This window comes from Monodelphis domestica, chromosome 2, assembly GCF_027887165.1.
Source record: "Monodelphis domestica isolate mMonDom1 chromosome 2, mMonDom1.pri, whole genome shotgun sequence".
NCBI classification, from domain to species: domain Eukaryota; kingdom Metazoa; phylum Chordata; class Mammalia; order Didelphimorphia; family Didelphidae; genus Monodelphis; species Monodelphis domestica.
Window position 1 is genome coordinate 439,078,520 of NC_077228.1, and position 15,497 is coordinate 439,094,016.

Consider the following 15,497-nt stretch of genomic DNA (forward strand, 5'->3'; position numbering starts at 1 on the left):
AGACAAGAGGTGGTCAAATGTCACAATTTTTGAAAAGATAAAGATGATAAATTCTGGAAACAAGATAATTGTATTTAACATTTCTCCCTGGAAAGATTCTAGAATAGATTATTAAACAAAAATTTTGTGAGTACTTAGAAAGGCAAATGGCGAGCACTAGAAGCCAAATAAATTAACCAAGATTATCAAATCCAAATAACCAGATTTGGTTGGGGGTGAAGCCAAGATGATGTCCTAGTAGCAGCAAAAGCCTAAACTGTTCTGCCAATCCTTCTAAATCAATCTTTAAAAACTGTATCAAAATAATTGTAGTCAAAAATGAATAGTTAGAATGTGTGAGGGGGCTCTCCCACTGAACATATCTTGAAAGATGGGCAGAGAGAATTTATTTTCATGGGATAAGTGGAAACTGGAAGGAAAACTGCACACAGAGGAGTGCTGCCCAACCACTCTGCCCCCTTACTGCACTAGGTTCCTGGGAGAGGGGCTACACCACCAAAAGAGCATCTTAGACCCACCCCCTTGAAGTCCCAGGCCCTGGCACCAGCCCTCAATGAGGCCCAGAAGGCCTTTTCAAGCCTGCCCTGTTGAAGTACAGACCTAGCCCCAGGACAAAATAGCTCACATTGCAAAAACAGAAAGCCATCAGCAGAGAAGACAGAATCATCAAGCAACTTTCAGAATTCCCAGTTCACAGGCAAAAAAAAAAGGCTAGGAAAATGAGCAAACAGCAAAATGTAAAGATTAAAATTTAGGGGAGACTGAGGCAGGTAGAAATTAGTTTCTCTCTACAAGGAATATTATATTTTATGAGGTTTATTAAAGGTTGAGAATTTAAGAATATACAAGTAAGAAAAAACACATGCCTAGGCCAGAGTCCTAGACAAGACCTCACCTACATTATGGAAAGAGCCACGTCTGCCCCAAAATGGAAGTCCAAAAAAGAGCTCAAAAGCCTTTGCAATCAGGTTAAATCCCTTCTCGATCTCGGCCCAGGTGAGATTACAAGGCATTCTGGGGAAGTGGAGCAAAGGCTTGTGGGGATTGAAGTCCTGGATTCCAATCCATTTTTACAAAAAGAAACATTTAACATCGGAAATTGTCTAGTTGGACAAACAGCAAAGCACAGAACCAACAGGTAATAGTGAGATCCAAGCAACCGCATGCAAAACTTAAAAAAAGGGGAGGAGGGGATTGGTCTGAAGCTCTGGAAGAAATTTTTTTTTAATTTTATAGTATTTTATTTGATCATTTCCATGCATTATTCATTAAAGACAAAGATCATTTTCTTTTCCTCCCTCCCACCCCCCATAGCTGACGCGTGATTCCACTGGGTATCACATGTGTTCTTGATTCAAACCCATTGCCATGTTGTTAATATTTGCATTAGAGTGTTTGTTTAGAGTCTCTCCTCTGTCATGTCCCCTCAGTCACTGTAGTCAGGCAGTTGCTTTTCCTTGGTGTTTCTACTCCCTCAGTTTGTCCTCTGCTTATGGATAGTGTTTTTTCTCTGGAAGAAATTTAAAAGGAATTTAAAAATCAAATAAAACAGGTTAAAGAAAAATGGGAAAAGGAAATGAAAGTAATGCAAAAAAAAAAAACCTTAAAAATTAGTCAACTGGAAAAAGAGGCACAAAGATACAATGAAGAAGAGAGTTCCAAAAAATTAGATTTATTTTCTTACAATGGTTTTATTACCAGTCAGTAATGATGCAGCAAGTAGAAGATTAGCTTCAGAGTAAAATACTGCCTTTGATGATATACATTGCTTCTACTATCCTGAGAAAATCACTTAACTTCTAAGTGTCCCCAGGCCAAAGTTACAAAAGAGTTGACCCACATGAATTGAATCACAGTCTGAAGGTCTGGATTTAAATGAAAAATATAGACTTCTACATAAAAAAGAAAATTATAGATATAATATATCTGGATTTCAGATTTCTTATTCTACCCCCTGGGGATATAGTGGCAAATATAGACTTATTAATAGTATAATTAGGTAGATTCATAAATTGTTGAATGACTGCGTCCAAAGAGGGTTGGTGGTTAACTATGAGATCAATGTCTACTGAGATTAGCTGCGCTCTTTGTGGTGGCCCAAAACTGGAAAACGAGGGGATGCCCATCAATTGGGGAATGGCTGAACAAACTGTGGAATATGTTGGTGATGGAGTACTATTGTGCTAAAAGGAATAATAAAGTGGAGAAGTTCCATGGAGACTGGAACAACCTCCAGGAAGTGATGCAGAGCGAGAGGAGCAGAACCAGGAGAACATTGTACACAGAGACTAATACACTGTGGTATAATCGAAGGTGATGGACTTCTCCATTAATGGCGGTGTAATGTCCCTGAACAACTTGCAGGGATCCAGGAGAAAAAAACACCATTCATAAGCAAAGGATAAACTATGGGAGTGGAAACACCGAGAAAAAGCAACTGCCTGAATACAGAGGTTGAGGGGACATGACAGAGGAGAGACTCTAAATGAACACTCTAATGCAAATACTATCAACAAAGCAATGGGTTCAAATCAAGAAAACATCTAATGCCCAGTGGACTTACGCGTCGGCTATGGGGGGTGGGGGGGGGAGGAAAAGAAAATGATCTATGTCTTTAACGAATAATGCTTGGAAATGATCAAATAAAATATATTTTTTAAAAAAAATGTCTACTGAGAGGATGCCTTTAGAGTTCTGCCATAAGACTCAGGCCTTAGTAATTTCTTAATTCACGATTTTAATTAATATGTGGGTAAAAGACTGAATGACATTCTTGTCAAATTGTCATGAAGCTCAGAGCTAATCCATCAAATCACTGAATCAAGATCCAAAATGATCTTGATGAGCTAAGCTTAACAAGATAAAATATAATGGAAGTGAATGTAAGGTACAGTGCTTACATTGTTTTTTGTTTTAAAAGCAATAATGCAAATACATGATGAGAATGATGAGACAGGATTAAAAGGGACTGAAAACTCAGCTGTGCCTGCCAACACAGCAAATAAAATCATAGGCGTTATCAATGTTTATAGCACAAAAAGGTAATAATACCACTGTATTCCATGCTAGTCATAGTACATCTTGATTATTTTGTTTATTTCTTGGGGTTACATTTTAAGGGAACTACTGACAATGTTTAACCTGTCCAAGGGAAGATGACTAATGTGGTAAATGGTCATATCTCATATTATATGAAGCAAAATTGATGAGCTGGGGGTGGGGAAGAAAGAAAATATTTAGGGGGGCTAGTTATCGTCAAATATTGGATAGCTACTAATAGCACATAGAAGGGGAAGTGGTGCCTATTGGAAGCCAACTAACATAAAAATAGAGCTAATTCATTGTATTGCCAATTCCTTATCCAAGATGATCTTCATCTGCTAAACCTAAGGTAAAATAATTAGAATGACTGTTAAGTAGAAGAGAGAATTGACTTATTCTGTGCTTCTTCAGAGAACAAAATTAGGATCAATTTGTAGAAGGTAAAGAAGGTAAAGGCCAGCTTATAAGAATCATCCTGAAACTAAAACTGTACAAAAATAGAATGGGCTGCCTCATTAAGTGATGTACTTGTCACTGAAGGATTCAAAAAAGAGATTAGATGACTATTTGCCAGAAAAGTTGGAGAAAGAATTCTTAAATTGAGAAAGAGATTATACAAGATGACCCACACATCCAGGGCCATAGAATCAAAACCTCTCCAATTTGCAAGGAGCCCCAGGGGTCATCTAGTCCAACTCATATATGAACAAAAATCCTTTCTGTAGCATACTTAACAAGTGGTCATCTAATCTTTAGATAATGATCTTGAGTGAGAGAAAACCAGAGGTATATTGGAGTCAGCTCAAACTATTTAGCAAGACTGGATTTTTACATTTTGGAAATTGGTAAATGCTACAAGCAGGCTCCATTTATTGTTTTGTTGATTGTCTAGACTTAAGAAAGTCATGGAAAAAATGTTAATACAGTGATGAAGATGAAATTTAAAAGTGTATAGTAATCACCAAAAAGGAAAGTGATAAATGTTGGAGGTGATATGGGACAATTGGGACAATCGGGACTGTGAACCAATACAATCATTCTGGAGAGCAATATGGAAGCATACCCAAAGGGTCATAAAACTCTGCATACCCTTTCATCCAGCAATACCGATACTGGATCTATATCCCAAAGAGATCAGAGATAAGGGGAAAAGACTAACCTGAACAAAAATATTTTTAGCAGCTCTTTGTGTAGTGTCAAAGAATCAAAAACTAAGGGGGCATCAGGGGGCAGCTGGGTGGCTCAGTGAATTGAGAGCCAGGCCTACAGACAGGAGGTCCTAGGTTCAAATCTGGCCTCAGACACTTCCCAGCTGTGTGACCCTGGGCAAGTCACTTGGCCCCCATTGCCTAGCCGTTACCACTCTTCTGCCTTGGAGCCAATACACAGTAACAAATATTTTACAATGATCATCTGTGAAGAACTAAACTATTATCAGCAAAGAAAGTTTCCAAGATATCAACAAGGGACTTATGATGAAAAATGCTATCCAATGATAATACATATATGACCCAGATTAAATTGTTTACTGTCTCTGAGTTGCAGGGAGGAAAGGAAGGGTAAGAGATAGTTTGGATCTTATAGTTTTGGAAAAGGTATGCTGAAAAGTATTAATACAAGTAACTGAGAAAATAAAATATCTTTGAATTAAAACAAAGACAAATAAATAAATTAAATTAAAGATAAATTTAAAAAAAAATAAAGAGAGAAAAATGCTGTCCATACCCAAAGAAAGAACTATTGGAGTCTGATCACAGGTCAAAGTATGTTGACTTCCAGTTTATTTCCTTCATGAGTTTTTTGTTGAATGCATGACATATGCCTTCTGTCATGGCCTAAGCAATATGGAAATATATATTGCATGAAAGCATTGCAATATAATCTATATCAAACTATTTACTGGCTGCATTTGGGAGGGAAGGAGGAAAGGGGAGAATCTGAATCATGAAATATCAGAAAACAATTGTCAAAAATTACTTCTACGTGTAATTGAAAAATAAATATGTTGGGAATACTTTTCCCCACCCTAGAGATAGTCATCATTTACCAGCATGCTCTTGGGGAGAACCCATTACCTTGTAAGGCAGCTCATTTCACTTTTTAGATATCTCTGATTCTTGGCATATTTTGGCTTACATGAAGCTTACATTTACCTATTTGCAAAATTTACTCATTACTTCTAGCTCTGCCCTTTAAGGCCAAGCAGAAAAAAAATCAAATCTCTTTTCTGTAGTTGAAAACAGTGAACATCTCCTTTTTAAGGCTTTTTTCTCCAGGTTAAAAATTTCCCAGGTGCTTTAACTAATCTATTCATTGCATGATCTGGAGACCCTCCATTATTCTGGTTACCCTTCTCTGGAAGCCCTATAGCTTGATAATGTTCTTGCAAAAAAGCACTGCCAAGATAGACATAGTCTTTTACATAAGACAAAGGTACTCCCACCTCCCTAGTCCTCTCTTAAAGAAAGAAACCCCTTTAGACATTAATTGTCAGTTCTTCCAGTTTGCATTCATGAAGTTGATTTTTTAAAATCCATTTATAAAATGTAAGACATTACATTTACTCCTATTAAATTTTATCTCAGTTTCAGTCCAATGGTTCAGTTTTTCAAGATCTTTTCATATCCTAACTCTCATCCAATAAGTTAACAATTTTTCTCAGCCTTGTGTCATTTGAAATTTTGATAGACAAGCAACATATACCCTTATCCAAGTCACTTGTAGAAATATTATACAACACAGAGACAAACTTGGGTCTCTGGGACCCTTTCTTGAGACATTCTTCCAAATTGGCATTAAATAATTAATGGCTACTCTTGGAGTCTTTTTGTTTGACCAAATTTGAAACCATCTTGCTCAAGTATTCTCCAGTTCTCACCTAACCATCTTTTCCACAAGGAAAGCATGGGAAACTTTGCCAAATTCTTTTGTGAACGTCAGCTTAGCTATTTCCATGGTATTACCTTGTTCTAATTTCAGCTAGGTGGCATAGCAGATAGAGTACCAGACCAGAGGTCAGGAAACCGAGGCATACAGAGTGACTTGCCCAAAGCCACACAGTTAGTGTCTGAGACTGTTTGAAGTACGGTTTTCCTTAATCCAGGTCCAGTGTCCTATCTTCCGCTTCTGCAAGTTCTTTCAGTACCAGAGAATATGGTTTATTTGAGCCTGCTGACTTGGCTTTCATTAAAGACAGCTGGGTGCTCTCTTAATATCATCTTACTTATTTGGGTTACAAAGCTCTCCAAGCCTGAGATCATGTTCCTGGGCAAGAAAAGCAAAGTAAGTTATGGATGTTCTCCTCATTGTCAAAACCACTTCAAGGAGTACCTTCTTTGATACTCTACTTTTCCTCAATAAAGTTGAAAACAACAACCCTCCTTTTCCTTGTGGTTGTCCTTAGTTTTCTTCAACATCCTCATCTCACTCTGAACCATAGCATTCCAAATGTTCTTTTAGGATTGTGCCACATTTGGACATCCATCCTCTATTACCTGCCTCCCCCTTCCACTTTGTGCACATCTTTAAAAACAATTTAAATTGGTCAATGAATGCCCTGTTTACCACAGCAGTCTTGTTAAACAACTCCTCATTTCTCCCTTACAGTATCTCATTTTTACTTTGTTTTCATAATTTCTTTCTTTCAGTGGCTTCTCTTTCAACTCTGCATGGCTAAATGTTGTTTGTTAGATTCCTAAAGAAAGATAATTATCTTTTTTATCTTTTGTAAAGTATACGGTAAAGGCAAAGTGCCTATAATAAAGTGATTCCCACAATAAATTAATAGTGTTGAATGCTTCTGCTAGTCACTTTTGATTTACTATTATTTGTGGTATGTCTAAATCCAGCAAGTTAGGGACAGCGATTCATTTTAACTTATTATATCCTTTAAACTCACTCTTCTGCAATGCTAAAAAAAATTCTCACTCCAAAATCATCTGTCTCTATAACACAGTTAAATGCCCATACGTGACAGCTGGAAATTTGTCAATGTATTTAAATCTAGAAATATTTTATAAAACCAAGGACGTGATGGATAGGAAAATAAATTGCATGGAAAAACATTGAAATGTATCACCACCACATGAAAGAAGTGCTTCGTTTTAAAAGAACATAATTCCACTAGCATAAAACTTTAGCAAAAGAAATCAAGATCTTCTATAATATTAGAAGCTAACATTTAGTAGCACTTAAAGATTTGAGAATGCACTTCATACATGTTATCTCATTTTATTTGCCTGACCATATGGCAAATTAGATGCTATTATTATATTTATCTTACAGATGAAGAAACTGATGCTTAGAGGAACTAAATGATTTACCCAGGTTCTAAGTGTCTGAGGCAAGATTTGAAATGCAGCCTCCCTGACCCCAAAGCCAGCAGCATAACCACTAACCATAGTGAATCACTGTGACGATTAACCTGTCTCTAGTCTGGGGGAGTTGGAGGGTGGAGATGGGATGGACACTACCCAGTTCATTAACTCTAAAACTCCAAATTGCAAAGGGCTCCCCAAAAGATAATAAATTGGTACTGATATCCATTTTGTGTGTGAATTGGCAGTTCTTTACAATTTGACCCTTATGCAAGTAATAATAATAATAATAAATAATAGTTAAGACAGAAAGTAAAGGTTAAAAAAAAGGTAAGGGGTGCAACATGAGGTCTTTGGATAGGTTCATCTATTTAAAAATAAATCCTTCAGCCACCAGTCCAGTAGGTATAATTTTATCAAGAGGTATATTCCTTTGAGTAAGAGGATTCTTATCTCTTTTGAGATTCCCTAATTAAAATAAGATATCTCTGAGAGTTATAATACCTTTAGTCTCCAAAGTTAACAGTTCAGAGTGAGTTGCAGAAGATAAATACTTACAGAAAGAAATATCAGAAATAGAATACTGGAAGTGAGGGAAGTAAGGGGTCAAGGACAAGCTATCTATTTCACATTCTTGGCTATGCTGCCTCTGATCTAATCCTACAATGCAACCCTCAAATTTTTGTCCCAGATTTTATGGAAACTGATATTTATTCTCAGGACTTAGGGCTTATTATATAGTTATACAGTCAGCATGGAATGGAGAATCGAGAGTCATTTTTAAAGTCAAAAGGACATGGGTTCAAGTACTGCCTCCTAGAACCAAATTAAAATGTAATTGAGAAGTATTGGGGGCAACCAGGTGGCTCAAGGGATTGGGACACAAATCTAGAGGCAAGAGGACCTGGGTTCAAATTTGGTCTTAGATGTTTCCTAGCTAGCTATATGACCCTGGGCAAGTCACTTGATTCCCATTACCTAGCCTTTACCACTCTTCTGCTTTGAAACCAATACCTAGCATTGATTCTAAGATGGAAGATAAAGGGTTTTTAAAAAAATAATTAGGAAGTATTCTTTAAAATACAATAGAATATAGATAATGTTAAAGTGTGGTTTTCTGAGGATCTCAACAGGAATCCTTATGTATGGTTTAGTGACCCCTATTTCAATTGAAATGATACCATTGCTCTAAAACTAAGAAGTTGCAGATGTACATTGGTAGAAAATATTTCCTCACTCTGAATTCCCAGCACCAAAAAAATCACAGGTCTATTCCAAATACAAGTTCCTTATTCAATAAAATTGTATTAATTACCTTTTAGGCTTTCATGTGCAGTGCCTGCAGAATCTAGTGCTGGGATACAAAGGGAATAAAAATTATACCTGCTCTCAAGAAGCTTATAAAGTAAAGTTGGAGATAAAATAACTCTAATGTTGGCTCTGCCATTCACTTGCTATGTAACTTTGAACTTCATATTCCACATCTGTAAAATTAGGGCTTTGGGTTAACATTTTTAGATCTCTTTAAGGTTTCTTCTAATTTTTGATTCTACAAATGATAGTACTTTAATCAAAGAAGTACTTGGGGTAATGCAAAATTTTCAACCTGAGTGACTGGAAAAATAATGATATCATTATTAGGAAGTAAAGAGAAGTAATCCAATTCAATGGACACTTATTAAGCATCTGCTATAAGCAAGGTGATAAGCAGGATAGCTTGGAGTCAAAATTTGGAGTCAAAAAGACCTGGGTTCAGATCCCATCTCAAAACTAATTAATCATAGGCAAGTTATTTAAACTATCTGAACCTTAGATAACTCCCTTTTCACTTATCTAGTAGTTTATAGGTAGGTTTTAACCTATATTGATTGAAAAAATCCTCATTAATAAAATCATATATCTTTGATGTAACACTGACTTGTGCAAGATACCATATAAGCAAAAAAAAAAAAATTAAGCATCTACAATGTGCCAGGTATTAGTTATAAGGACTGGACCTTTAATTTTTCACTCCTTAGATCTCTCGTATGATCCTCTTGTAAGAGGTAAAATATTAAAGGGTTGGACTAAATATATGAGTGTGGTCACCAGATATTAATATTTCTCAAGTCAGAATGACTTTTTATGGTAGTTTATTTATAAAAGAAGAAAGAGTGAATGTAGGAAAATCAGAGAGAGCAGATATTTACTCTGGCCTGGTCCAAACCAGTCAGGGCTTCAGAGTCCCCAGCAAAGGGGGGCCAGAGGTAAATTAAACAAGAGTTTTAGCCACAAGGCCTCCTCCAAGACGAGGGGTCTCTCTGGAGGCGAATAGCTTCAGAAAACCAGGAAGCGAAGTCAGCCTTTTTCACTCATTCATGTGGTAGTTCAAAGGGAAAGTCCAAAACAGTCCAGGTCCCCAGCCTGAGCTTATCCATGGTCAAGTTGAAGCGAACGACCTGGTCACAGGAAGTTCTGGCCACTTTTAAAGGCTATTCCTTTCGTCACTTCTTGTGGCTTCCTTCCACTTTATGTGGACCAATTACAGATATAGTTTTGCTTAGGACTGCCCAGGGAAGGCAGTCAATGGATTCTGATTCATCACCCACTTTCGCACACATGAGTCATAGGCCTCTCCCACTTAAGGATAAGTGGGGTATATATGCTTCTGGTGATTAAATCTAAAAATGGGCAGGGGAGAGTTAATCCCATCTTCACACTGATCATCACAAAAATGTTCTAGATTCCTCTTGATTAGAGAAATGCAAATTAAAACAACTCTGAGGTATCACCTCACACCTATCAGAGTGACCAATATGGCAGTAAAAGAAAATAATAAATTTTGGAGGGAATATGGCAAAACTGGGACACTAATGCACTGCTGATGGAGTTGTGCACTTATCCAACCATTCTGGAAGACAATTTGGAATTATGCCCAAAGGGCTATAAAGCAGTGCCTATCTTTTGATCCAGTAATACCACTACTGGGTCTGTATCCCAAAGAGATAAAAGGAAAGGACATATTCATACAAAAATATTTATAGCTGCTTTTTTGTGCTGGCAAAGAATTGGAAATTAAAGGGTCATCCCTCAATGGGGGAATGACTGAACCAACAGTGGTATCTGATGGTGATGGAATACTATTGTGTTATAAGGAATGTTAAGCAGAATGATTTCAGAAAGAGCTGAAAAGACCTATGTGAACTGATACAGAGGGAAATAAGCAGAACCAGGAGAACATTATACATAGTACTGGTAACTGAAACATTGTGGAACAACCAAATGTGATAGACTTTGCTACTAATAGTAATATAATAATCCAGGACTATTCTGAGGGACTTATGACAAAGAATGCCATCTACCTCCAGAGAAAGAACTGCTGGAGTCAGAATGCAGATGAAAATATATGATTTATCATTTGTTTACTTGGGTATATATTTTGGGGTTTTGGTTTTATAAGATTATTCACTTATAAAAATGAATAACATAGAACTGTGTTTTGCATAGTAATATATGTATAACCCAGATTGAATTATTTGTCAGCTCCAAGAGGGGAGAGGGAATAAGGAACTATAGCAACCCTCCACGGAGTCCTATATTATATATCTGTGGGTGGGTGACCTGAGAAGGAGAATGGAGGCTAGGATGTGAGGAATATGGATGTGAGATAGATAATGCAGTCAGAGGAAGAGACGCAGGAATAAAGACTCAGACACCACAAGTTAACACACCTGGGGACAAGTGAGCTCCATCATTACCTCTCTAGAAAGAGAAAGTAAGTGGAGAAATTATAAGTATGAAGACCAAGAGAACCTGCGTGGAGCTGAGAGCTCTGGGACATCCCCCATGGGCCACACGGCCAAGAGATTAATGGGAGATGTGTGGGGCAGCTGTGCTGCGTAAGTCAGACACGAGGAACATAAGAACATTGTAAGAGGCAAGAGGGAGAGCAAACCCTCTGAGAGTAAGAGGTTAAGAGAACAGAAGGGAAGAGAGAGAGAAAGCTCACACATGTTCCCCAACCTTTATTGGGGACCTTAGGAATGTCAAGTGGGAGGTGATTAATGAATACGTGACATGATTGAGATTTTAACATTGGTTGAATTGACAATGACAAAATCAAAGAGGTGGAGATTAATCCAACCGGAGCTTTGGAAATGAATGTACTCCAAGCCAGGGCAGTGTGGCTGTCAAGGCCCAGCCCACAAACTTGCCCGTCCTTTGCTAGTCCTTTGGACTGTCCCTTTCCATACAATGAACATTAAGAGGTCTGATCATGTGTTTGGTAAATGCATATACAGGATATAATATCAATACATCAACCATACTTCCCAGATGCTAACATGCCTCGTATGCTACAGGGAGGGAAACAAAATGGATCATATAACTTCAAAAAACTTGTGTGGAAATTTGTTATTAAAATAAAAAATCCAAATTTTAAAAAATCCAGCATCCTTACTAGGTCCTCCTATTGGGAGATAGCAATCTATCAATCAACAAGCATTTATTAAATATCTGCTGTGTTGGGCCCTATAGTAAGTTCTAGGGAAACAAAGACAAAAGTTAGTCCCTGTTCTCAAGGCACTTACATTAAATTGGGGATTCAGTGGGTATATAAATAAATATATACAATTTCAATACAAAATAAATGCAAGGTCACTTTTTTCCCCTTATAGAGTAGGCAGTGGAGGACACTAGAGAAAGCTTCATGGAGAAGGATTCTTAAAAGCTGATTTTAGGGGCTATATTATCTTGATTTCCATACTTTGTAGAGTTTTTTCCCAGGTGCCAAAATTATTAATAAGGACTGAAGTCTATTAACAGTTGATCTGGTGTTTCAAGGCCTAATGGAGATGGAGGACAAAAAAGGAAAGGATCTGGGGAAGGGAAGGAATAAACTCAATGAGGACAAGAGAATGAGAGTAGGAAAAGGAGGGTTTTGCTCCAGAAAACATCAATCTAAATCTATGCTTTTAGGGAGCAGGAAGTGCAAATTTGTCATCCAATGGGCACAAGTTGGTTCTATCTTTCTATATATTGTACATATAATCTATATCTAAGTGTATAACACACAAACACATGTATATGTGCATACACATTTACTTTATGTTGACTTCTATTATTTGACATATGGTCCCAAAGTCCATTGGGATGGGACTTTTCTGATTGGCACAGATGAATGCTCTGCTCTACATGAGAGGAGGGGTGGAGTTGGTGATAGCAGGATGTGAACTTTAAAATTACTCCACCCTACTTAGACCATACTTTAGAAGATTTGATTTAGCTATTTCCTGATTATAACAATGGAGATACTTGGTCTAACAGAATCAGGAATGTCTTGGGAACTTTACATTGCTCCACCCTACTTAGTCTAACAAGGCCAAGAATGTCTGCACCCATATATAAGGATTAAGTATCTATGAGGATGGCCTTTGATAGACATGTGCAGAAACAGCTGACAGACCCCTGGACTGTCCTAAGTCAAGCTAAGCTACCATTGGTACAGATAAGACGCAGGAAAGTGACGTAAAACCATCTATATAGGGCACGTCACTGCCTCTCTTCGCTGTCTTTCTCCGGAGAGGTGGATCTGACTGGTGAATTCCTGTGAGCAGGCCTGGGCACCAGTTCGATCCCGGAACTCCAGCCTGGAGGAGTTCCCTCAGACAGCTTCCTTGAGATGGTTTCATGGTGAGTGATAAGACTGACTTCCCTTTCCTTTGGCTCTCAAGGGAGGCCCCTTTGGCCAAGGCCTTTAACTCCTGCCTAGCTCAGCCTGAGCCAGAGCAGTTTAACTTAACTCTTTCCTCTCTCTCTCTCTTCTCCTTAATTCCTTCTCTCTATATTAATTAAAATCACCATAATTTCCAGCTGACTTGGGTATTTTATTATTTGGAAAATCCCATGGTGACCAATAATTAATTTAGATATTAAGTCACAACTATAAAATTAACCTTACAAGGAGAAGTCCAGATCTTTTCAGTTTTATTCACATCTTCTTCAAGCTCCTATGGGCAATTATGGCTTCTGGCTTTGAGAAGGAAGATGATAGGAGATAGAAAAGATTCTGAGAAGACATGAGAAAAGCTAGAAATCTTCATCATGTGCCTGTCCCCAACATGCTACACTAGAAACTTCTGGGAGTTTTCTCTTTGACTGAGATCTGAAATCTCATGGTTGAATTGAACTGAGTTAGTTTGCTGAAAATGTGGGAGCTCCATCACTCTTTTTTTTTTTGGTGGGGGGGGAGGATATATTCTTCTACAATTTCTATTTTGTTAGGGTTTGGATAAATGGGTTTCTTTGCTATTTGCTGCCTGTGTCCATTGTGGAATTGGTATTTGGTGGGGAAAGAGTCGAGCCTTGGATATAAAACTTGGAGTCCTCCTCCTCCAATAATAACAACCCGGTGATGAGGAATTAAAATGGACCTGAACATGTCTCCAGACTAATTACATATAAGGGAGTAGATAATTCTAGCCTGATATTCTTTCCCTCTGAATAGAGTGCTCCAACTTCCCGCTTCTCCTACTGACAGGAATGAAAGTATCCCTTACAGAAGGGTAGGAGAAGAGAAGGGCTTTTCTTGGCAAATACGCTGGAATAGTTTACCACCTTTTCCATCTCATTTTAAAAATGAGGAACTGAGGTGAACAGAATTAAGTGACTTTCTCAGGGTCACACAGCTAGGAAATCTCTGAGAAAGTTTCTCCCATCTTATCAAAGTCCTCCCCCCAAGCAGCCCAGCCTTTGGCTGGACTTTCTTTAGTATCCATTGTAAAGCATCAGCCTGCTACTGATAATCCTGTCTTGGACTTCTCATTTCCTTGTAGTCATTGTAAAGCCAATCAATCATACTTCCCTGTCTTTAGTTCCCCAAAAGGTATATAAGATCCCCATGTTCTATAGTTCTTTGGAGAATCATCTTTGGCTGTGATTTCTTAGAGATACTGTTCCCAGAGCCCCCAGAGTTTTGACTCTGTGTGGTATTTAGCACTGGGCTCTGTGGCTGCCAACTATTAAGGACTTGTCTCTTTTCCTGATTAAAGATTTGCTTTTACAACTACTTTAATGGTTCTGTGGTTTTGCAAGTCCACACTACTTTAGGCCCAGCACACCATCCATTGTATCATCTAAATGCCCATATCATTCTAGCTAATATTACTACTGTGAAGTGAGAAATTAGTGTGTTATTCTCACTACCTGGGAATTTCCCCAGGCGGGAGCCCCAGGCTTATGGTCTTAGATCCTAAAGGACTCTTGACTAAATTTTAAGTACTGATCTTGGGTACCCTTTTGTCTTAAGAGGACTCTCCTATTGTATCTTGTATTTGGATTATTGAATCTTCTAACAGGAAGTCAAACCCAATGATTTGAATGATCCTCTCCTTAGTCCCTCCTAGATGACCCAGTCCCAAACCACTACCCTCTTTGTATCTGTCTCTAACTCTCTGGTTATTCCTATAAAACAGGGATCTTCAAACTATAGATTGTGGGCCACATGTGGCCCCCTGAGGCCATGTATCCAGCCCCCACCACACTTGTGGAAAGGGCACCTCTTTCATTGGTGGTCAATGAGAAGAGCACTGTATGTGGTGGGGCCTCAAAGCATAGCATCACTCCCACACAGTACTACTTCTAGTGACATAATCCTTTGTGTGGCACCTTAGAAGGAGGTACAACGCAAAGGATTATGTGGCTGCACAATTGAACAGCATGGTGAGTGGCGATCTGGGGGAGGGAATTCCAAACTCTGTATACTTCTGCCCAGTTAGGGTTAGGGTTAGGGTTAGGTTTTAATAGTCCGGCCCTCCAACGGTTTGAGGGACAGTGAACTGGCCCCCTATGTAAAAAGTTTGGGGACCCCTGCTATAAAATATTGATTTGCTGATGTATCCATTGTAAAGCTTTTCTCCAATTTCTTTTATTCTTAATAAGCTTGAATGTGTTCATTGTAATGCCAATGTAAAATTATTCAATACTGTCTCCAACTATTGTAAAATGTTATAATCCCTTTTGGGAGACTAGATTACATTAGGATCCTATAAAAAGGGGATTTTTCTATGAATTCTTGGGCAATTGTCTTGGATCACAACTTGAGGCAGTGCCCTACATTTTCTCTGTAATCACTTGGGGCATCTGTCTTGCATCTTCCACTTT